The sequence below is a fragment of the Triturus cristatus genome, chromosome 2_1 (genome assembly GCF_964204655.1).
Source record: "Triturus cristatus chromosome 2_1, aTriCri1.1, whole genome shotgun sequence".
In the NCBI taxonomy this organism is placed as follows: Eukaryota; Metazoa; Chordata; class Amphibia; order Caudata; family Salamandridae; genus Triturus; species Triturus cristatus.
The window spans coordinates 156,694,206-156,719,879 of NC_140581.1; positions in this window are offsets into that span (position 1 = coordinate 156,694,206).

Here is a 25,674-nt window from a genome sequence, read left to right on the forward strand (position 1 = left end):
CGACAAACCCACTTTCAGTTATCCAACCCATCGCAAATGACAAGGCAAAAATCCAGCATTCTTGCTCGAACAGGCCGGACGGGCCCATCATAAAAGACCTCAACCCAAATCAATAATTAGACCATAAGGCCATAAAAGGAAGGAGCAGAAACAGATGAGGAGAAAGATAGAGGGGTGTGTGCGTGTGCCATAGAATCATTAATGTCCTGCTCTTTGATCTCTATCTGACCAGCTGCTTACCAAGGTACTGGCTCAACAAGTTTAGCCTCGGGCAACAGGGTCAGTTGACTCAGGTCAAACAGGAGTCAACACGAACTCAAGCTAAAGTGTACGCGTCCTTAGAGGCTCGCTTTGCCACAGTCATCCTGTAGTCATTACTCATTAGCCTATGTGAGGGCAACCACAAAATGGCGGTTATGCACAAAATGAGACCCAAGGGTGCAGACTAGATCGTCAATAACACAGTGAATCCATCGGTGTAGCATGACGAAAACGCTTACGCATACCGCACTTGTCAGTCGCGGTTCGCTGATATCAAAATCATCACGATACGACAACCTTCATTGAATGGGTTCAGAATTCACGGAACCACAATAAGGATAGGGACCCTTATAATAATGCAAAAAGAACTAAAACCCTTGCATAGCCCCCAGGAGGAAGACAAAACATAGTTGTGCACATGCGAGACATGTACAAATGTACAATGAACAGATGGGAGAAAAACCCACTGCGATTCAGATGTAGGGAAACTTAAAGCATGCATGAGACAAAAAGGAAACAATGGACTATTCACGGCTCTTACCATTATAGCGCGTACCTACATGGCGTATACCTAGGGCCCATGAACAAATAAAGCACAATGTTGAGACAACGATACTCATACGAAAATTCCACGAAGGTTAAGACTGGAGAAAAATAGACACCTGCAGGTGTGAACACAGGGTCAGTAGTCATATAATGTAAAGTAACGAGAAGTTATCGTACAATGTAGTGAAAAACAAACTGTACTGTATAGTTCACAACACCGGTGAGTGACTACTCACCCGAGTATTAAAAAGAAACAGACACTTGCGTAGGGGAACTAAATGTAACAATGCCTGGCAGTAAAACACATGCTGAAAGTAGTAAACCAGACATGCTAGAGAAAACAAAATCCCCTGACCTACACACTAGAAAAGCACACAAACACTGTAATCGCAAACCCTGCAGAAGAAATATTTGAGCTTTAGACTGTAAGTAATTACACTGTATGCACAAACACATGGTGAACAAATTATACAGAGGCACGATCCCAGGTAGAATGCAAAAGGAAGTAACAGTTTAAGTCTGAAAGTACTTCAAATGTGCTCTAACCCTTCTGACGACAACATGAAGGTTGTAATAAAAGTACGTAAATTTCAACATGAATTTTTATCATCTGCCTCACTTGCTTCCGAGCTGCTCTCTGCTGCTGCTCTGCACTGCGCTACACTGAAAGTACAACAAAGGGTTTCCCACAGTAGAGCGAAAACTGAAAAAGAAAAGCCCACAAAACGCAGCCTGTGTTTTCCACAGTAGAACAAAGACTGAAAGAGAAAACGCCACAACAAGCAGCTTGAGGTGCAGCGCACTGAAAGTACAACGAAGGGTTTACCACAGTAGAGCGATGACTGACAGAGCTCACAGGATGATCGGGTTGGGGGCCGATAAGTTGCAAGGGAGAGCGTTTTAACGAGACGTCGACAAGATCAGAATGGCCAGAGAGAAGGAAGCAGAAGAACATGGTGCGGCAGCCTCTCACCTTAAGGTTAAGTGTTGCACCCATCTTGAACATGTCAACAGCTGCCCAGCCTTGCAGACAGCCCAGGTCAGGCTGCAGTGCTCTGAAGGCATCACAACAAATAACTTGCAACCTCCAACCCTAAGATGGCGGCACGCACAGGAGACGTACGCCGAGTTTCTCCCGGCACACTCCTCCTGCAAAACATCTGACGGCAGGATTGAAGACTGGCCTGACATGATGAAAGATTCTTGAGCTGCATAAGGAAGGATATCGTCACAGAGAACTCGTGGAACTGCAGGAGGCAGATAGGGGTGCGTCTGCAGACAATGACTCGTGCATCTGTTTTTTTTAAAATAATGGGTCAACTGGCACTGCTGGCAGAAAAGCTCAAAGGGCCCCCAACAAAAATAGATGTAAACTGCCTCACAACAAAGTGAAATAAAACCTCTTCAGCAGTGTTAGTTAGCATGCGCGGGCAGCTTCAACAGATTGCAGTCACTTCACTCCGTCAACGAAGTACTTAAAACACTGCCAGTCTTTGTTATCCCAGCAGAGCTCTTCCCACGCAGGCTAAATGATGCCGGTTGATGTCAATACAATGCAGGCCAGAGTTACAATGTATCTGGATGACCACAGCTTTGACAGTTACTGTATTTAGACCGGAAGAATGAGGTGAAACATCCATCCAGGATTGGATGGGCAACTCCTGAAGTGACACTTCTCCAGACGCAAAGAACAACGGGCAGACTGTTGAGGGCGACCGATGTAGAGGTCACTGGAGGGGTCAGAGATGCCAGTTGCTTTAGTTTAACTTGAGTTGATCTGTATCCCATCCTCATCGCCAACAATTGTAGTGATCAAGTCCAAGCAGTTAGAGGTGGTTCAGAAAGGGTTATTCAAGATAGTTGTAAGATCACAAGAAGATTAGAACAAGACCAGATCAAGACCCCACCAGGAGCAGCCAGCATGCTGCTCAGCCCAGCCAAATGTCAGTCTTTCACTCCCAACATTCCATGTTACGTCATTGCACCAAGATTCCATTGGCAGGACTAGAATAACATCAGAGTCAAGATACAAAACACTGGTTGGCTAGATCCTTGTTTAAGTCAACTTGAAGCCTGCAAACTCATCCATGGAGTGCCTGAAGTTTCATTGCTCAGCCACACCCTTTTCAACTCATATATGATCCCTCTGGCCAATGTCACCCACACAGATAGCAACCTCCTCTCCTACTTAGATGACATGCAACTCATACTCTCAATCTCAGGCAAGATCCCCAACACAAGAAACAATTAACCTCCTCCATCACCAAAGTAGCTAATTGTTTGAAACCCGGCTGTCCGAAGCACAACACTGACATGACATAAGTTGAGAACTTCCCCAAGAACACCTCACCATGGGACTCCAACTTGGGGCCAGCCAAACTCAGTCCCACATTGCTAGACCTGGCATCCTTGGTGTGGGTTTCCCCTGTATTTTTTGCCTTTGCCTCCTGTGTTTTAATGTGTGTTCGACTTCATTTTTGCTGGTGTAGATGTCTAGGGCACTTTGTCACTACTGTTCAGTGCCAAAGTGTAAGTGCTCCCACTGTTGTCACGGATTAGTGGTCCCATGATTGGCTTATTTGATTTACTACTGAGACCATAGTACAGTGCACTGTGTGTGCCCAGGGCCTGTAAATCAAATGCTGCTAGTGGGCTCTCAGCACTGATTGTGCCACCCACACCAGCAGCCTTGGAAAAGGTTCTTAGATTTGCCATTGCAGTGTCTGTGTGCAGTTCAGTACTGCCATGTCGACGTGGCAAGTACACCCTCTTGCCAGACTCTCACTTTCCCTTCTCTTACATGTAAGTCACCCTTACGTTAGGCCCAAGGTACCCTTGTGGGCAGGGTGCAGTGTATGTGAAAGGTAGGACATGCCCTGATGTGTGTGGCATGTCCTGATAGTGAAATACTGCCAATTGTGTTTTTCACTATTGAAAGGCTATCTGTCCCATAGAATAGAATGGGAGTTTATTTATAACATCTTATAAATGTAACTGTCCATGGGGATAAGATTGGAAGGCAAAGTTTAGTATGCTTGAACTCAGAATATAAAAATGCATCTTTTAGTAGGATGATTTTTAAATTTTGTGTTTGAAAATACCCCTTTTAGAAAGTGGGTATTTTCTTGCTTAGCCATACAGTGTGCGTCTGCTAAGTTTGTGTATTGACTGTCTGACTTTGGAATGACAGTGGCCGGGGATGTGCATTTTGTTCAGACAGCCACTTGGGGGGGTGAGTTGTGTCCTGCCTTTCCAGGGTGAATCAGTGCTGGGATGAATAGACCTGAGCTGCATTCAGAGAAGGAGGAGCAGATTTTTTTCACACCTGAATGGACCTGGTCTGCCTCGGACAATACTGTCTCCACCTCCTGCCAGGTAGCTGCACCAGAGAGTACAGAACTGGTTTTGGCTTGGCAAAGACCTTCTCTATCACCAGAGAACAAAGGAATTAATTCTATGAAAACTGAGGCCCAAACCCCATACTTTTAGATTACTTCTGGAATTCAAGAGAAACCTTTGCCAAAGAGAAGAGCTGGAGAAACTGAAGGAGAAGTACTGCCCCTTTGCTGTGTGCAGTTTGGGGTTGGCCTGCAGTAGCTGTTTCAACCAAGGAGAGAGTAAAGACGTTGCTGTGTGCTGTGTCTCCTGCTTGAGTAAGATCTCCAAGGGCTTGAAGTAGAGCTTGCCCCCTATTTTGAAGTCTCAGGGATACAAAGACTTCACCACCAGCTCCCCTTAAATTCCTTGCTGGGAGTTCTGACCTGCCAAGAGGTGCCTGTGACTGTGTTAGGCCTCTGGAGGTTGTTCCTGCTGTTGGGAGCTGGAAGAGCTACGCAACTATGAGAAGAAAGATGTATCCGCACCTGTTTCCCACGCATCACCAAAGAAACCAAACAGTGCCTGCTCACCCCGGGAGAAATCACTGCATGCTGAATCCTGTGCACCGATCTCCGAAGTCCAAGATCCCCGCACCGATCCCGATGCAGGCCCTGCTGTATGGCTGCAAGTACTAATGCATCATGGGATCACGGAGGGAGAAACCAACACAGTGCCGTTGCCGCTGTGGCAGCATCGAGAACTGACTCATCCATCCCCATGCATCGCACTGGGGCGCTAAGTCTACAAGGGCACCAGGGCTGCAGGAAGAAACCGATGCATTAGCTCCCTGTACAATAAGAAACCGATGCATCACCTCTGCTCCAGTAAGGAACTGACGCATCCCCTCCCCTGTGTGGCAGTAAGAAACCGATGTATCACCTCCCCTGGAGTAAGGAACTGATGCATCACCTTCCCTGAGCGCATGGAAACAACACATCACATTCCCTGCAGCTGTTTTTGTTTATGATTTTGATGCATTCAAGATACTTTGTGTTGAAAGTGTTGCATCTAAAGTTTGCTATGGACAGAACTGTTTCTACCTTTTAAAAGTCATTTTTTGATTACTGTATTGTGGATTTTTGTCATTTTGTTCTTGTTTGGTTTAGATAAAGATGACTTATTTTTCTAAACTGGTGTGGTGTCCATTTGTAGTGTTTTCACTGTATTACTGTATGTGTGCACAACTGCTTTACACACTGCCTCTGAGATAAGCCTGTCTGCTCATGCCAAGCTACCAAGTGGGTGAGAAGGAGTTATTTTAGAAGTGTATCCCCCTTACCCTGACTGGGAAGAATGGTCCCTACTTGGACAACGGTGCAAACCATTGCCAATTAGAGACCCTAATTTCTAACACACATCAACACTCAGCATCCATGCCCAGCTGCTTCACAATAATCATTGCCAGGAGGCAGGACATAACCGAACAACTCAATGTCGTCACTGTATCCTGCTTCCACACCCTGAAGATGCTGAGGAAGATCTTCAAACGGCTCCCAAACAACACTAGAAAAACTGTCACTCGCGCCCTAATCACCAGCAAGTTGGACCCCAAGAACACACTCTAGCTCACCAAGCAACTCACTAAAAGATTACAAACCATCCAAAACTCGGCAGCCAGACTCATCCTCGAAATCCCAAACAGAACTCACATCACCACACACCTCAGGGAGCTGTACTTGCTCCCATACACAAACAACTTAATTTCAAACTTCTCACACACACATTTAAGGCACTATACAACTTAGGTCCCCCCTACCTGAGATGTTGCATCTCCTTCCACTAACCACCTAGACACCTCTCCTTCGCAAGACTCCTACTCACACACATCCCATGGCAGATCAGGAAGACATGTGTTCTCTTACATTGCTGCTTCTAAAGCATGGAACAGCTTCTCACACCACATCAGAGACTCCTTCTCTATTCTTGAATTTCACAAGCGGCTGAAGAATTGGCTTGTCAATTAACCACCCTACTGTTGTCAGGGCTAGGCCCTCACACTTGCTCAGTGCCCGGATGCACTTGAAGGTGTCCTTTGAATAGGGTTCCAGAAATCAAGCATTTACAGTCATTCTACATTTTGAAACTATTTCTCTTCAGACCGGGTGTGAAATCTAAGTTTATGCATACCAGTGTAAATGGTGACAAGTATGTTGTGAAGCTTTTGAGCTTGCTCAATTTGTCCCAAACATCAACCATCATTCTAGTTAGTGATTATGAACACAATCCCCAATGCCCATGTTTCCACTTCCGTCAGTGTACTTTCCAAGTGGAAATTTCCACTTTGGCATGGTCAACGGAGCATCTTTGTTTATTATTTTCCCTCTTGCCTCACTCAATCAAGTATCGGCTATGCACCCCCATAAGTGAGCCAATACTGCTGAATGAATACCTAGCATGGCATTCATTACTGCCACAATTCATATGACTCTGTGTAGTAATCCCTTGGGTAGTCCTGCAATTGTGTCTTGTCAAAAACCTTAACAAATTTGTGGGTAAGAAGCACATATTCTGTTATTTTCAAATCATAGCAACTATCATTTCAATAACCCCACAATAGCTACAGCTCTCCCAAAGAGATATGATCATTTATCCATGATGTTTGAATTTCATTTCTTTAATCCTTCATTATGCTTTTGAAGAAAATTTATTTGTTGGGTATGGTAACAGATCAATGGAGATCAGGACCTCATAAATCATCAAATGTCCATGATCCGATCCCTCTGATGGAATGCTCTTCTAGAACTGTATCAGTCAAGGTGCCAGGATTCAATCACCGAAACTAATGAGTATCCTTTAGCAGCAGGGTCGCCACATTGGTCTTTCTAATAACAGTCCATTTGTTATTTTCAGGATCTTGCGCAAATTAACTCTCTTTCTGATCGACCAGAGAGAAGAGCTCGGTACCACAAAGTCACATTACTGTACGTGAAACGAGACAGCAATGACAATGGCGAGAGAGATCCGCCATCACTTTAGCTGCACACTCTCACAGACACAGGGCTTCTAACAAATGCTCCCAGTGTGGCACTTTGGGAGGCAAAGTACCTGAACGGGATGACGCTGTGAGGAATGGCACAGTTAATGAGAGAATTTGCTTTAAAATGGAATTACTTTTCTTGATTACCAGGACGCAGTGTCTGAGTTTCTGTTGAGAGCTCTTCGGGGCCCCCAGACAGCAAACTTAACAATCATGAAAAACTGTACTTGCAGTTCTAATCATGTGGGAGCGCAATACACGGAGAACCGCAATAGCTTGTTAAGAGGCACACTTTAAACCCAGAAATAGTTTCCGGTGATCACCACTCTTTCTTGTTTGGTGAATCATGCAATTATTCTTTGATGTAGTAGACCTGAATTCAACAATATATCAGTACCTTGCAAAACAGTTTTAAAACAGTTCCTACGGGAAAAATCAGCAACCGTAAAATAATGTGTGTGGATATAATAGTAATAAATGCAACTCTGATTTCCCAAACGAAAATCTGTATATGATGTATGGTATATCGTAATACATATAAATTATGTTTTACTACACTCATTGATAACACTCAGGGGCATATGTGCGGGCCCCTGGAGTGACCAGAATGTCACTTTTTTCACGCTCCAGTAGTGCTGTGTGTGGCTTTACACAGCCTTGTAAATATGTCCTTTTTTACCACAGTACTCTGCGTCAAAGGGCGTGTCATGGGTGTTGATGTGAGTGTTTCAGCGCAGCAACAAAAGCTTTTTGACACTGCCCCAGATTTACAAGCATTCGTAAATCTGATATTATTCTAAATCACAAGAGCGACCCTTATGTCCCTGTGAACCGGGTAAGTACACTGTACTGCAAAGAACATTCACAAGGAACTCATTCAAAAATATTTTTCTAATACACGCAACAATAATGGTTGCTTTTGAATTAATCCAGTATATGTAAGCCAAAGAAAATAAAGAATGAAAAATGAAGTAAGACCAAATCAAAAGTCCAAACAGTAAGTCCATACACAGCCTATTTTCTTATTGAAATCTACCAAACCTCAGCCGAGGTCTTTATTTAATGTACAATTTTCAAATCACATATAACTACATATATAGGAACTAGCGAGATTGATTCCACGAAGGATTCAACACGGAGTAGACTCGTATTAGACTAACAGCCAATAATGTGTGAGCGTTGCTGCACTCGTATTCAGTAGTGCCTTCGCAGAAAGAAGGGGATATATCCATCCCTTTGGAAACCAAAATATAGGGATTAAGAGTATCCTGAAGAGTCCGAATTTTCTTCGACTCTCCCTAAATATTGGGTCTAGTACTTTGATCCCTATTCCTGGAGGAATAAACAGCCCAAGTTCGGATGTTATTTTTCATTCGCGACATCACCATACATACTGGATCCTATGTGGACAACTGTATGTTCTATACTGCCCCCAGAAATACAGTCCTGATGAGACCCGGTATTTAAAAGTGGGTCAAAACGCCGTCGACAACATAATAAGAGACAGCCCTGACTGAATTATTGTTTATTGTATATAAACTGTCCTTATAATTTTTCCAATAACCTTCAATATTTTCCCCCTTCTTGTTTGGTTACTTTATAACAGGTTATGGTTTTTTTCACTGGGGTTCACATTGCACTATAAATGTAAGAAAGAGAGGTATTATGTATATATAAAATGTTTTTATTCGTAAATCTGAGGCAGAGCCAAAGACTAATGCCTTTCCAGGCGATGCGATGAAGTGGCATGAAGAGGAGAAATACTTATACTTTCCTCGTTTTTGCTCTTTCTATGTGTGCTGCAGAAACTACACATAGAAGCAGCAAACCACCATTAATGATTGTTTTTATGCAGGAAGGTGTCTCCTCCTTCACAAACACAATCATCCCTGCAACGCAGGCACCCTTGCACAAAAGTGCAAGGGTGCCTGCGTTGGTACACAGCTGCTGTTTGTGCACTGATGCAGGGAGAGCAGAGGGGCGTGCCGCATTCTTGTAAATATGGAGCATTCTTTAATTTTTTTAAAGGACTCAGCTCGACGCTGAAAAATTGCTTGTGGCGCTACACTGCACCATTTCATTGTAAATATGCCCCTCCGTTTACAAAATCTGAAAGGGTGAAAAGCTGAGACATTTGTGTGGGGCTCAACCCATTCAGCTCAATATCTGCGGGCAACTGTTCCAACCAATGAGCATTCCATCTTCGAAGGGCCTTTGGTTGTGTTGAGCTGCAGATTAATACACTTTGGAAATTAAAATGTTTGGGATGCCTGTAGCGCAGCGGGCCTGGGACTAACTAGGCCGCAGCAGCGCTTGAGTAAACACACGAGGCAACCACTTTCACTCTCGTGGCCGGAAGACCTCGAGCGGTCTCCGGCTGTTTATTTATCCCCTTGGGTCGAGCCCGCCCCGAGGGGTGCGTGCAAACGTGATAAACTGCAACATTGTAGTAGAGGGCGCGAGTGGCTCTCTACATCCCTCCTTTCTTTCGGTTCCAGACCACCAAGTCCTCCCAGTTCATGGTGCAGGATTCGGCCGGAGACCATACCTCTGGCTCCGGGAGCTGGAACCGGCCAGAGCACTGGACGGAATACCCTCAGACAACTCAGGTGCTATGACAGATAGGTAGACACGGCAGCACCCGCAACATTTTGATTTGCCCGTCTTGTTGTTGTTTCCAGTGGCGGACTCCCCATACTTGGAGAAACAGGGGGAGAGGGGCTCGGAAGTGCTTCGGGATAGTCGGACACCTCTTGGCCAGGCTCACTATCGCCCGCATTCTTGAAGCTGGACACGTTCCTTGTTACAGAGTGCTGCCCCTTGTGAGCAGTGACCATGGTCCCTTGAACGCCCACGACGGTTCACACTTCTGGCTCGTAGGGTGTTCGGAACTTCCAACCGGGATGACGGTCTTTTATCACTACCTTGTACCCCACCTTTAGCTGGGGTTCTTGTGTCCTGCGGGCTTCGCTGGCTTTCCGGTTCGTTGTCTCCCTCCTTGCCTGGACGGCCACATCGTCCCACTCCACGGCGGGTCTGACGGGATACTGTCTCGTGAGGCCCACTTGAACAGTAAATGAGCTGGAGCACACTTGGTTGCGCTGTGAGGGGTTTGTCAATAAGCCCCAACTAACTGGTCTAGAGCTGTCTCAGAGTCTTCTCCTTCATCCACAGCGATGCGCAGCGCTCTATTGAGCGTCCGCATCAGACGTTCCACCCAACCATTAGCTTGTGGCCATAACGGGAAGATCTTCCGGAGGCGAATCGCTCTGTTCTCAAGGTATTCCTGGAATTCTCAGCCCTGGAACGGAGGTCCATTGTCAGACTTCACCTCTTCAGGTAGCCCCATCATCGCAAACGTTTTGTCTAGGACCCTCTTCACCAGGCGAAATGCTGTTGATGTCACCACTTCCACGATGGGGAACTTCGAGAATGAGTCGATTATGACCAGCATGTGATGTCCATCTGGGAAGCTCCCGAAGTCTAGGCTGATGTGTGTCCAGGGGGTCGTGCTTGGTTCTTCCGTGATCACTAGCGCCGGTGCGGTATCTCGAACGGTGATCATACAGCGATGGCACTGCCTCACCATCTCCTCCACCATGGAGTCCATCGCTGGGAACCAGACTTTGTTCCGCAGGCTGGCCTTCGTCTTCGCCATCCCTTGCAGGCCAACGTGCACCAGTGTGAGAATCCTTTCCTGCAACCTCTCTGGGACCACTATCAGGTGCCCTCTCAAGATGACTCCTTGCTCCCCAACGCTGAGTTCATGGCGGACTTGCCACAGCTGCTGTCGGGCATGGCTGACTTCAGGCCGGAGGACGCGGGCTCTTCCTGGGTAGCCCGGCCAATTATTTCGAGCGTCATGGCTATGGGACACGTCCCTTGCGACACCATGTTGACGAAAGCCTCATGTTGCATACATCCGTCGACGTGTCTGATGGCATCGGTGATTCCGGGTGATAGGACAGGTAATCGCTGGGTTGTGGGCCCCGGGATGGTAGATGACCTTGAAGTTGTACGACTGCAACTGTACTGCCCATCGTTCTATCCTCGGGGGGCGCCAGCCGAGATGAGCCTGCAAATAGCAGGAGCAGCGGCTTGTGGTCGGTCAGGACATGGAACTCCTGGCCAGACAGATACAGGTGGAAATGTTGACACGCCCACTTAATAGCCAACGCCTCCCTTTCGATTTGAGCGTATCTGTTTTCCATGTCAGTGAGGGCCTTGCTTCCGTAGGCAACTGGTTTCCAGATCTCCAGGCCATGTTTCTGAAGGAGGACCGCTCCTAGGCCCACCGGGCTGGCGTCGATGACCGGTTCCGTGCGCCGACGTGAATGGAAGTGGGCCATTAGCGTCTTGTTTAGCAGCCCTGCTTTGATGTCGTTGAACGCCTTGTTGGCAGCCGTTGTCCACTCCCACTTGTGGTCATGGCATGTGGGGATCCGGAGTGGCTCCGATATGGCAGCGAGGTTTGGAATGAAGCGCCCGCAGTACGTAGCCATGCCGAGGAAGCTCCTCACTTCCCTGGGGTTCTTTGGCGTGCTGGCTGCGCGGATGGCTGCAGCCTTCTTAGGGTCCACTAGGAGTCCCTCCTGGGTGAATGTATATGCGAAGAAGTTAAGTCTTTCTTGATAAAACGAACACTTGGACTTATGCAGGGTTAACCCACAGTCCGCTAGTCTCTGCAGAGTGGCTCGGAGATGATGGTGGTGGTCCTCCAGCGTGTTCAAGAACACTAGTATGTCATCACTCAGGGTGATCACACCTTGCAGACCAGACAGTGTTTCTCGGATAGCATTTTGAAAGACCTCGGCTGCTGATGACAACCCAAAGCTGAGCCTCTTGTATCTTCGCAGGCCGACGTGCGTCGAGAAGGTGGTGATATATCTGCTTTCGGGCTCCAGTTCCAGCTGATGGTAGCGGGCGTTCAGGTCCAGCTTAGAGAACCACTTGGCTCCGTTTAAGTCTGCTACTATGTCGTCTATCATGGGCGTGAGGTGATGTTCTCTCTTTACAGCGGTATTTGGCAGCCTCATGTCGATGCAGAGCCAGATGGCTCGAGGTTGCTTGGGTTTGGCTAGCCACGACCTGCAGGGACACCCATGGGGTTTGGCCAGAGACCTTTTCAATCACGTCGAGGTCTTTGAGCTTTTTCAGCTCTTTCTCCACTTGCGGGCGAAGATTGAATGGTACTCGCCGGTGCCTAAGGGCCACTGGCCTTACCGAGGGGTCGATGTGGAGCTTGAATCTCTTGCCCTTGAGCTTCCCCAGTCCTTTGAAGAGAGCCGGGAACTCCTTCAGCATCGCTTCGGCATGGGAGTCATGGGTCTGATTTGCAAAGAAGACAAGCCCCAGGTCCTCTGCCGTGTGGCAGCTGAGCAGAGTCCCTTTCCTTCCCTCGGTGATGTGAAACCTGGTCTCAATGGAGTTGTTTCCGCTCGCGACTTTGGCCTGTATGACTCCACGGAGAGGAAGCGGATCAGTCCCTCCATGTGTATATACCCAGGCCTTGGAAGGTGCAAGTGGGGGTTGAGTTGACAGGCGGTCGTACTGCTCTGAGTCCATCACATTGACAGACCCCCCAGTGTTGATGGGGGCTTGTACTTCTGTGCCTTCAACTGAGACGGAGCACATGGGGGGTGGTCTTCGGCGACAGTCCGTCCTGCTAACGTACGACACCACGAACACCTCTTCGTCCTCATCTTCATACATCGGCCGTCGCCCCTGCGGCTGGTCCTCCGCTGTTGATGGCGGATAGTCGAGAGAGATCTGGTGAACGCGTTGTGGCATGCTTCTGGGCCTTGATGACGTTTGTCTGAACCGCCCGCGGTGGCATACCTTGGCATAGTGATTTTGCTTGCCACAGCGGGAGCATGTCTTCTCTTTCGCCCCACAGACGGCCATCACGGGGTGATCTTCTCCACATTATCCACACGGTCCTCCTGATGGCGGCCTGGGTGCTTGGAGAGCCGCGGTGGGGCGTCTCTGGATTGCTTCAACCCTCTCCTCTTTGATCGGCGGATGTCTGGACGCAGGTGAGGCGACCGGTGTGTGTAAAGCGGCTTCCATTTCCTCTGCTCGGATGTCAGACAGCTCGTGGGAGTGAGCCAGGACCTGGATCTCATCCAGCCAGATTCCCGGATGAGGAAGGATCAGCTTCCTCTGGAGTTTGGAACGGCATCCCAGGATGATCTGGTCCCGTATCTCTTCCCGGTGATCCATGAATGTGCATGTGCTGGCCAGCCGGCGCAGTCATGCATAGAACATATCAACAGACTCTGGATCCATCTGCCACACCCTCTTGAACTTGAACTTCTCAAAATCGGCGTTGAGTTGAGGGTGAAAGTGCCTGTTGAGCGCGGCGACCGCTGCTTCGTAGTCATCGTCATTTCCCTTGTTGGGGAGTGTCTCACAGTGCCATCTGTTTCCCTTGTCCCTTGAAGTAGTGGTTGCGCCTCCCAACCCATGCTTTCCATCTTGGTGCTGCTGTGGCTGGGTCTGAGGCTTCACTGAAGGGGGGTAGAGGCGCAACTGCCGTGTGGCTGTGCCCCGGGGGAGGCGCATTGCCACCCGTTCCTGGATTGTTCCCTCCATCTTGCTGGGCGGCAGCGCCAGCTGTCGCTGGGTTGCTCATCATGGCCGTGCTTTGAAAAACCAGTGCGAGGGTGTGTCGACGGTCGGTGGCTGAGGGTGTGTGTCAGCGCGTGGCCATGTGCCACTGACCGCCTTGTGGCTCCACGTGTGTGTGTAGGAGGCGATTTGCCCTCTGGTGCTGTCCAGTGGGAAAAGAGAAGCGTGGATGTGGCAGGCTTCTGTGTATCCTGTCCTGTTTTTCTCCACCGCCTTGCTTTATTACTTTTCTCTCTTTTTTCTCAGTCTGCCTCTCCTCCTGCTGTCCTCCCCACAACCAGCAAACCGCAGGGTGTAGTCTTGCCGATAGTTCCCCTGTAACACACAGCCCAGTCCTTCCTTCACCACCACCGAACGCTGGTAACTTCTGCCATGCACTCAGTGTGAAGAGAAAGTCTATTGAGGCATGTGCTGGGGCTGGAGCAGGCAGTGGATGGGGCAGCCCAGTCTCGGGGGCCTCGCTGGCAACAAGCAGGTGAGGGGACCAGGCACAGGCTTGCTGGCCCAAATACGGCACCAGCACCGCCGGGGGCGGGAGCGGACACGCTCACAGGACGGACTCCGTGCAGGGGGGGCGGCGGGCACTTACCCCTCAAAGTATTCAGCGTTAGCAAGCGTCACCAGCTGAACACGCTCCCGTTGAGCAGGGAGACGCACGGGTGGGCGCAAGCCAATCGGCGCTGGCAGCGGGGCAGGCGGAGCGGCTGCAGAGGCCGGGGATGGTCAGGCTCCAGCGAGCAGCAGGCGCTGGTCTGTGCAAAGAGGCGCGAGTGGTCACCGCAAGCTCCTTGCAGGACACCGAGCTGTAGCAGAGGGAGTAGGGCAATGCGGGTGGGCTCCACACGCTCCCAGCAGGAACCAGGCAGGTAGGCGGGCACGCGTGGGTTGCGACCGGCCTCATCGCTAATGTAGCGCGGCAGGCCCTGGAACTAACAAGGCCGCAGCAGTGCTTGAGTAAACACACGAGGCAATCAATTTCACTCTCGTGGCCGGAAGACTTCGAGCGGTCTCTGGCTGTTTATTTATCCCCTCAGGTCGAGCCCGCCCCGAGGGGTGCGTGCAAATGTGATAAACTGCCACATTGTAGTAGAGGGCCCGAGTGGCTCTCTACAGATGCCATAGCTCTTTCTTGGTTGTCAATGCTCCTAAAGTGTGTTAAGAGAATATGTAATAGTTACGATTTAGAACAGAAAACCAATTGTGAAGCTCATACATGTTGAATTTGTATCTTTATTGTTTCTCAGCCATTTGTTCCTGATTTAGAGCAGATTGTCACTGTATGATGTACAGGTGCACAGAGTAGATTCAGGAGGGATTTTGAAGCCTCCGTGTTACACCCTGGAGTTAAGATGACTTTCTGTGTTGAGAGCCTACAACAACAGAGGACTTCGCTCCTTGTGCTCACAAACTATTGAGTTAAACATGTCTAGCAAGTATGTATGCATGTATGTATGTATGTGTGTGGTATTTCTATAGCACAAACTTAGTCAAAAGGTATCAGACAGCTGTAAAGGCTCAAAAACAAGTATAAAGTCAATGAGTGATATGAGAGGTAGCAGCTTTGATGACAGTCAGTGCATTTTGATGTCGTTTTTTAAGAGGTGCATCATCAACTCTTCCCTAAACTGGAGCAGCATTGAGGTGGTCCTAATAAATGCAGGGATGTTGTTCCAGATCCTGGCTGCATAGATGGAAAAAGCACGCTGTCTTTATATTTCTTCTTTACACTTCATAGTCTGCAGTCTAATGGTTTCCTGGCTGCAGGCATGCCGAACACCCGCAGAGATGTTGAGCTTGTCTGCAAGATAGGCGCGGGCACTGTTTATGATGGTTAAGCATCATACAGCACAATAAATGCAAAGAAAATTGACCTATAAGTGTGCAATACTCCATAGAGCACATCATTTTAACACTGGTTTCATGTGGCTGAGACAGAACCGTATCTCGAACACAGCTACTAGTACTACGAAAAGGATAGCAAATCTGATAAACGCAGGTCAAAAGGGGGTTATATCGTTTTCTGAAGGCAAAACAGTTCTAATTTCTGAGTCAAACCAGAAGAATTTCTCACAGCCAAGATCTGATTATTAAAAATTTAATCTTTTGGTGCAAGAGACCAAATGATTGTTCTATGCATGCCGACATTTTTGGGAGGAAACTTCCTGGTCAGATCCCTCACTACCCAGCCCACCCCAAGTCACAGGAGGACCCACAGAGTTAAGTAGTTGTAGCATTTTTCACAGGCATTTTGATTTATATCCATTCATAGTTCTTGGGCATCATGCACACTCGAATCTGTTTGAGAAAAAATCGGGATCCCTCCAAAAAGAGGTGTATCACAGTATTTAGCATTTATGTGAAACTGAAATAAATCCATGCCTATAGATCAGAGCAATGAGCGTACAAATAACTATTAAACAAAACAGATAGAAGGCGTAGCTCCACATCATTCCATAGCTAACCCTTGTGAAAATAAGGGCGATGGGAGGAAGGACAGCTCCTTGGGTACAAATAGGCAACTAAGTTGACATGACAGAGCCAAAGAGCCCATTCCTCTTTGCAGGAGTTTTACATGTGAAGGTGTGAAAAGCAGCTAACATATCAACCAAGAGGAGCGATAGTAGAACGCGCTAGCCCAGGCAGTGACAGTATTGTTTTTACCCGCTTTTAACCTGTTACCTTTTAAACATTTGTACCATTTTTAAAACTGTATTTACTTGCTGTGAATTTTAAAACAAACTAACTCGCTTACCACGCACTCGAATCTCGGCTTCTCAGGGCTCTCCTGACCAGTCCTGCACCTCTTCCCCGCTTCCCCCATGAGTTTAGGGGCCTCAGCTGCTGCTCAGCAGGGCTGATTGAAGGGGAGGGGCCAGGGGTCACGAGGAGCACAAAAGCGGCACGCTGGAGCAGACGCGCAGCGATAGTAGAACGCGCTAGCCCAGGCAGTGACAGTATTGTTTTTACCCGCTTTTAACCTGTTACCTTTTAAACATTTGTACCAATTTTAAAACTGTATTTACTTGCTGTGAATTTTAAAATCAAACTAACTCGCTTATCACGCACTCGAATATCGGCTTCTCAGGGCTCTCCTGACCGGTCCTGCACCTCTTCCCCGCTGAACGATGCAGCCAGACTGATCTTTAAACTACCCAGACACTCTCAGGCTTCCCCCCTACTTCAACAACGACACTGGTTGCCCATCAAGCAGAGGGCCACATTTAAAGGCCTCTGCATTACACTCAAAGCCCTGTTTGGGCAAGCCCCCAAATATATCAAGAAACGCCTGACAACCTACACCCCCTGTCGCACTCTTAGGTCCTCTACAGAGGGTCTACTAAAATGCCCACGCTTCCATTACTCCTCGAAAGGGGGCCGAGCCTTTTCCACTCTCATGCCTCAAATCTGGAACAGACTGCCAGGTGATTTGCGTGCTGAAAGTGGTCTCCTGTCCTTCAGGAGGAAACTAAAAACCCTCTTATTCACGGAAGCCTGGGCCTAATGCTCATGCTCGCAATACTTTCACACCCTGGCAATTCCGTAGTTCTGCTCTCAGCGCTTAGAGACCTGCTGGTATTAAGCACTTTACAAATGTCAATTAACATAACATAACATAACAGAACTGTAACTCGGTTATCTACTCACAACCTGGGGAGAACTGACACTAGAACCATCTCTGTACCCCAGTGTGGATAAAAGCTAACATGATTGGTGTTTAAGAAGCTTTTTGCTTCCTCAAAACTTTGACGTTATTCGATTGCAACCTTTCTCAGGGTTTTCAACGAAAGCAATTCCATTGATACTGGATGGGCCCTAGTGGGGTCACCTGCATCACAACCGAGTTATAGTAATAATAGTCAAAGTCCACATCCACTCATCATGCCCCACAGCAATCCACAGGTAACAAAGCCCCAATAATACTATTCCTGGTGGTACCCTCCTAAACTTGTCCAAAGAAGAGGCACAAGCAGTTTGCACTACACAGAGATTGAAAAGAACAAAAAACATTACTTTACTTTACACCTGCTGGTGAAAAATGTATTACAACAGGGCGTTTTCGGAAGAATTGTTCTGCACAATAGTGGTTTTCTTTATGAATTACCTAATGTTTTAAGGATATTTTTGTTGCAATTAAAAGCTTGTTACATGCTTTACGGTTGAAATATTTGCAAAGTTTTGAAAAAAAGCAGAAGATGGTTGTTTGAAATACATTTAACAATAGCATAATGAATACCGGTAGGAATGTTTCTACAGAATTTCTGCCTTGAAAGCTGTATGCTTTTAAGCCATAGGAATCCAGATTGTTGGTGCATTGAGTGTCTTCTTCCTGCACAGGTGTATCTAGATACCAAAATGTACACAGTCAACACTAACAAATCTTCCACCAACAATCCTGCAACAGTTCAACAATCAGGCAGCAGGCTTCCCAGCTTAAATAGTCCCACAGCCTACCTGTCAGACCAGTCAGCCTTGGAGTGGTCTTCCCCCATACATTTTGCCTTTGCCCTCAACGTTTTTGCTGAAAGTAGTCTTTGTTGGACTTAGGACTCTGCATCATACCACTGTTAACCATTGCTAAAGGGCTTGTGCTCTCTCCCTAAAACATGGCAACATTGGCCTACACCTAATTGGCATATTCAATTTACTTGTAAGTAAAGTGGTATACCATATACCCATATAAATGTAATGCCTCTAGAGGTACTGCAGCATTTATTATGCCACCCACTTAAGTAACTCCTTAAAATTAAAAATGTACCAGGCCTGCCTTTGCAGCATCAATGCAGGTAGGCCATAGGTAGCACTTAGGACAGGTGCATTGGTCTTAAAAGGTTGTACATGTACTTTTAGGATTTAAATATCTTGGTAGTGAAAAACTCCTACATTTGTTTTTCACTACTGGGAGATCTATCGCTTCTATAGGATAACATTGGGTTGCCTTATTACATTTAATAAGTGCTAATATTTGATGGGAACAGGTGAACATTTCATGTTTGGTGTCTTAGAAATTGTAACTAGAAACCATCTTTAATGGAAAAGTCAGATTTCTTAGTTAGAATTTTGATAATGCCACTTTTAGAAAGTTTCCATTTACTTCCCTAACTATTTGGTGCCTGCAGCCTGCTCTTGAGTCACATGACTGTGTGTTGTACTTTGTTTATTCCTCCCAGACAGCCACAACATAGAAGGATGAGGTGTGCCTGGATAGGCAATCAGCTGGCAGGATGGGCTGGAGCTAGACACAGCCTTACTTACAACTGAATAGCCTGTGCTTTGTCTTCACACAAAGGACTTGTCGTCCCTGCATTCTTCATGCAGCCAGCTTGGAGCCAGGGCAGGGGAGGCAGGAAACCTCAAGGATTTCAAAGGGAATTCTCTATAAACATCTACTTCAAAGGAGGCACCAGGTATAAAAAGAAGACTGTGAGACCCAATCTTTAGTACACCTCTGGACCTGTGACTCAGAAGGACTGCTGCCCTACTGCCTGAGTAGGAAGGACTGGACCTGCATCTTGAACCCAGGACCACCAGAGTGACTCCAGGGACCAATTGAGTAAGTAATTCTTTATTGATTGATCAACAAAAATCATTGCAATTAAAACATTAGTATCATGAATAAACACAATTTTCTAATGCACCGATTAATGTACAACTGTTCACAAAAAAAAATTAAATGGTTACATGTCTTACTAGAACATTAATACCATATATACACATCTTCTATCACAGTCACTCATAAAACTAATAACATATGATGGTCAAGTTCCCAGGAAAATGCAATTAAAACTATAGACATTATTAAACATGGTTCAAATAAGCTTTAAAGTGCATAAGTGCGGAAGCTGTACATATTATGTACCATTGTGCAATTGAATAATAAAGTACCTCTATGCTCTCACATACTCTTTGGAGCCTGATTACAGAAATTGGCTAAAAACAGGATCATTGGGTCAAACTAAAAACACGTTCACAGTGTCAGTAGCCTAAAAACTGCAGCCTTATATTTCCTGAACCATTAAAATACACCTTAACAATAGTTATACACTGGTAGAGTTAGACTACACATGCCAGCAATTTTTCAGCATGTATTAAAATGTTATCATCTGACATAATAATGGAATTAATAAACATAATAAACATAAAATAAGGTCCTGGTAGGCTGATCCTACCCCAGCCTTAAGGAGTAAAGATTTTAATAGTGCACAACTTGTTTTAGGCTAATTTTGACACTCACACACAATATGTATTAAGGTTTCACACGCATACCATTAATCATAAACTAATAACATACATGGCTAAATTCGCACGAATATACAATAAAAACTTTAGATATAATTTAACATGATGCAAATAGGCTTTAAAGTGCCTAAGTGTGAAAGCTGTATACATTTTGTGCCATCATTCAAATTACTAATTAAATGCATCTATGCTTTCATATACTCTTTAGAGCCTGATTACCTAAAGTGCCTAAAAACATAGGGTCAAACTGCAAAGACGTTCCAGTGTCAGTAGCCTAAAAAAAGCACCCTTATATTTTCTGAACCATTCAAATATTCCTTAACAATAGTTATACACCTGTAGATTTAAACCACAGACACCAGCAGTTTTTCAGCAATCGTTAATAATTTTATCATTTGACATAATTAGGAGCATTGATTCACCCGATAAACATAAAATAAGAGTCTGGTGAGCCGATCTTTCCCGGCCTTAAGGAATAAAGTTTTTAATATTTCACAATGTGTTTTGAGCAATTTAGGACACATACACACAATATGTAATAAGGTTTCACAAGACTACCCCCACAGTCTACATTCTGTAGTTAGCCATTCTTGTATCCAAATTGGCGTGCCCTCTTTAGTTGGGTAGATGCCAAGTCTTCATTTTAAAAACTTTTTCCTTCATCTTGGACGAGCAATAGGCATTCAAATAGGACTGGATTCGCAAGGCTTGAAGAGAGTTAATTACAGATCAAGATGTGTTTTTGCCAACAAAGCTACCTTAGCCGCATTAAGTGAATACATTTTCAGCTTTCTTTTTAAAAATTGTTTAAAACTGGGCATTGTCATTCCTGGAAGCCCTGACTGCAGTTCAAAACTCTGAAGGCATGTTAAAATTTGGGATCGCCAGGTATCTGTGTAGACAGAGCGAGTTATTTAACACCAGCAGTTATTTGCTAAAGAGTCAGGGACAGATAAAAACAGGGAATACATACACTTAAAAAATGGCCCTTGCATCACCATGGACTGTGTTTGAAAGTCAAACTCCAATCTGATTTCCGCTTGGCCAATAACCCTGGGGATTCCAAAGACTGATTTATAGGCCTTGATTACTAATAAATCCAATCATTTAGCACCGTTCCCCCTGGTGTTAGGCGAGCTATAAGCAATTGTTGGCTGTAGCTTCAGTCCCAAAACTTTAAGGAGATCTTTTTACAATTGGCACCTTAATGATTTATGTAAGCATTTGAAAGCGTAAATTAAAGATGAAGTTTCTGCCCTCAAAACTTTAAAATGACTTCTAAATGAAACTCTATTGTCAAATAAAAGGCCCAGGCATTTATATGTCTTCACCACTTCAATTGGCCCACCTCTAGCCCTCCAATCATCAGTTTTAGGTTTCACTGGGCCAATTTTCATGATTTAAGTTTTTTTAACATTCAACTCAAGGCCATTGACTAAAATATAACTATTGAATGCATTAATCAATCTTTGTAAGCCTATCAGCGTTTGACTCAACAAAATGGTATCATCAGCATATTGTAAATAGCTAAGATGTTCCTCAGCAAGTTTCGGAGGATGGGCGTTGACAGACTCAAGGTGCTGTAGTAGGTCTGACATAAAAAGATTAAAAAGACACGGTGCAAGTACGCAGCCTTGTTTAAGGCCATTATAAGTTCTAAGTGTTTGAGATAGAGTAAGACCGTTACCTAACTTGACCTGGATCCGAGTATTGGTATACAAGAGTATTGTAGCATCCAACACATTTTGGGGACTACTCCATCCTGTAAATTTTATCCATAGTTATACTTGAGGAACTGAATGAAAAGCCGCTTTTAAATCTATAAAAAAAAATATAGATTTTGCTTTTTTTTTATTTGCCCGTTCAGCTAGTAAAGTAAGGGCCAACAAGTTAGTAGTTGTAGATTGGCCCTTACGAAATGATGTCTGATTAATTAGGATTATTTCCTGCAATGCTGTCCAGTTTCCAAATCTATCAATAGGCGAGAGGCAAAAACCTTAGTGTCCGCATCAGTAAAGATAATTAACCATTATTTGGAAGGATTATCAACTGGGCTGCTTTTGAAGATTGGCTGTACAATGCTACCTTGCCAGGACAGTGGGACAATATTCAATGTAAAAACACTGGAGTCAACACTTCGGGCCCACATATCAGCATTGACCCGGAATATAGCATTAGGTAGCGCGTCTGGGCCACAAGCCTTATTTGATCTAAGATGATGCAAAAGAGTGGCTATTTCATTACGGCTTATAAAATCTTTCTCTGATTTGGCGCTTGTTGGTATTGGCCCTTTTTGCAGAGTTATCCCCAAACTTTTTGCTTCTTCCTCCTTTATTTTTCCTGACCTGTGGTTGTTAGCTATAGGACTCTGGGCACTTTAACACTGCTGATCAGTGCTAAAGTGCATATGCTCTCTGTATAAATTGTTATTGTGATTGGTTATCCATGATTGGCATATTTGTTTTACCAGTAGCTCCCCAGTAGAGTGCACAGAGTGTGCCAGGGCTGGTGATTCAAATGCTACTAGTGGGCCTGAAGCACTGGTTGTGCCACTCACAGGAGTAGCCCTAAGATGGTCTCGAGGCCTGCCACCGCAGTGCCTGTGCGCAGTTTGGTAACTGCCATGTTGTCGTGGCCAGTGTACCCACTTCCAAGCCCTGACCCGTCCCTTTTCTTACACATTGACACCCCTATGGTAGGCCCAAGGTACCCCCCTGGTCAGGGTGCAGTGTATGTGAAAGGTAGGACATTTAGTAGTGTGGGTAACATGTCCTGATAGTGAAATACTGTCAATTTCGTTTTTCACTATTGAAAGGCTATCTTGGTCATAGGACAGAATGTGAACTGCTGTGTAACATGTTTATCTGCATATCTTCCCATAGGAGCAAGATCAAAATTTTGAATATTGTATCCCTGAACTCAGAATTTAATAACACATCTTTTAGGATGGATGGTTTTTAAATTCAGTGTTTGAAAATAGCACTTTTAGAAAGTGGCTATTTTCTTGTTCAACCTTACTGTGTGTGTCTGCCTGTTTGTAGAATGACTTTCTAGTTTGAGGGTGACAGGGGCTGGGGTGGCTCCGGGAGTCTGGGTGAGTAAGCACTAGGCTGAATAGACCTATCTGCATTTGGAGTGGTGGGAGGAGTAGCACCTGGGCCTGAATATGGCTGTGCCTGCCTTCCACAATGCTGGCTCCACCCCCTGCGGTGTGTCCGATGGCTCTGGCCCACACTCACAAAGGAAGAAGATGTGCACTGGCAGAGGGCCCCCAGAACTGGTTTGAACTGGGTCCAGGACCCCTCACACATGGAGAACAAAGACCTTTGGGGTATAAACACCAGGGCTGAAACCCCTGACAGTTAGACTACTTTGGAATCAAGGAGTAACCTTTGCTGAGGAGAAAAGCTGAAGAGCTGAAGGAGAAGTACTGCCCTTGCTGTTTGTCTGAGGTTGGCCTGCAGTTGCTATTTCTGACAAAGGAAGGAGAAGGACTTTGCTGTGTGATGTGTCCCCTGCTTGAAGAAATGGCTTTGCTGTGTCCTGAAAAGAAAGTCTCCAAGGGCCTGAGAAGAGCTAGCCTCCTGTTGTGGAAACACAGGGATATAAAAGTTTCCAAGACTACTTTGTGATCAAGAGGAATCCCTGCCAAAGAAGATCAGCTGAAGAGACTGAGGAGAAGTATTGCCCTTGATGTGTGTCTGGGTTGGCCTGCAGTTTGCTGTTTCAGCTAAGGAGAGATCTAAAGGACTTTGCTGTGTGCTGTGTCCCCTGCTTGAAGAAGGACTTTGCGGTGTGCTGTGTCCCTCTGAAGAAAAGTCTCTAAGGGCCGGAGAAGAGCTGGCCTCCTGTTTCTGAAGTCCCAGGCACAAAAGGACTTCAACCCAAACTCCCTGAACTTCGTTGCTGGGAGTTCCAGTCTGCCAGGAGGGCCAGTAATTGTGTGTGAGGCCTTATTGTTGTTGAGAGTTGGAAGCTCATCACAACAAGAGAGAAGTGTGATGTCGTCACATCAGCCACTGTCGCATCATCGAGGAAGCGTGTCGCTGCTGCCACTGTTCGCCATCGCATCACCGGAGAAGCGTGCTGCTGCAATACCGGAGAAGCGTGTCGCAGGGCCGTTGCATCGCTGAGGAAGCACACCGCCCCTGATCACCGCCGCAACACCGGAGGAGCATGTCGCCGTCACCGAGGGTGTCGTTGCATCACCGAAAAAGCGTGTCGCAGGACCTGTCGCGGCTCAGAAAATCCATCGGGCGTGCACGCATCACATCAATGTTGTTGCATCGCAACAAATATGCCATTTTGTCGCATCGCACCGGATCGTCGCAACGCATCAAGGCGACATCTTGTCGCATCGGAACCGGAACACAGGAAGAACCGACGCATCGCCCTCTCTGCGCCACTTTTGGTTGTTTTCTGTGACGCATCCCAGGTACTTTGAGACTGACTGTCGCATTTGATCATCTACAAGTTTATTTTTGCAACAACCTTTTTAAAGACATTCTACTGAGTTTCTGCATGCTGGATTTTTGTCATTTTGGTCTTGCTTACTTGAGATAAAGATAATTTATGTTTCTAAACTGGTGTGGTGTCCATTTGTGGTGTTATTAGTGTGTAACTCTGTTGTTGTAAATACTTTACACATTGCCTTTGGGATAAGCCTGTCTGCTTGTGCCAAGCTACCAAGGGGGTGAGCAGGGGTTATCTAAAGTGTGTATCCCGCTTACCCTGACTAGAAGCAAGGGTCCCCTATTTGGTCAAAGGTACCTACCTCTGCCAACTAGAGACCCCAAGATCTAATAGAGCTGCTCACTTGCTCTGAATATGACTAGCTGTTTTTCACACAATGGTAGCTCAAGTCTGGCCTATTTGTATCTGAAGCACACACGCCCTACAGGTTAGTAATTAACCTAACCAAATCATCCTCCATAATATTAATACTATAGGCCCTATTGCCTCCCCTTTCGAGTTTGTTAATGATATCCCAAAAAGGTTTGACATTATTTAGTTTGGAGGCATTTAATAATCTGTGCCATAGCCCTATTTCGTAACATGATTTCGCCAGCCACACTTCTTCTCTATATGACCGTCCTAGTGACCTCAGTTTATCCTTAAGGACACAATAAGATTGCCGATATGTATGAGAAAAAACTTCCCGTGCAGTTCTATTAAGTGGCTGTTTTAATTTGAGTAACTTAGATGAATACCATTTATTAGGGTTGGTTAATGATGGATTTGCTTTTGCCTGTTTTTGTGTTGTAAATTTTCCAACCAAAGATGAGGTGATATAATTCCACTTATCCATCATTGATCCTTCCCCCACCAGGCCCTGATCACTATCCTTTATTAAAACCTCAGTAAACCTCATTATTTCAACATTTAACGAATGCCATACCAGCCTTTTCAAATTATATGAAGGATGAACAATATTTTGAAGCTCATTTGATTTTAGTTTACAGCTTATTGACAGTATTAGTGTTTATATCTGTGGGTTATGGTCACTTTCGAGATAAGGAGTCACCTCATATTCAACAATTTTTTAACCCAGCTTATCTCAGACAAAAGTGTAATCAATTATTGAACCATGTGTGGAATGTTTAAAAGATGGAACTACACTTGATTTGCGCAAGGATTTTTAATTT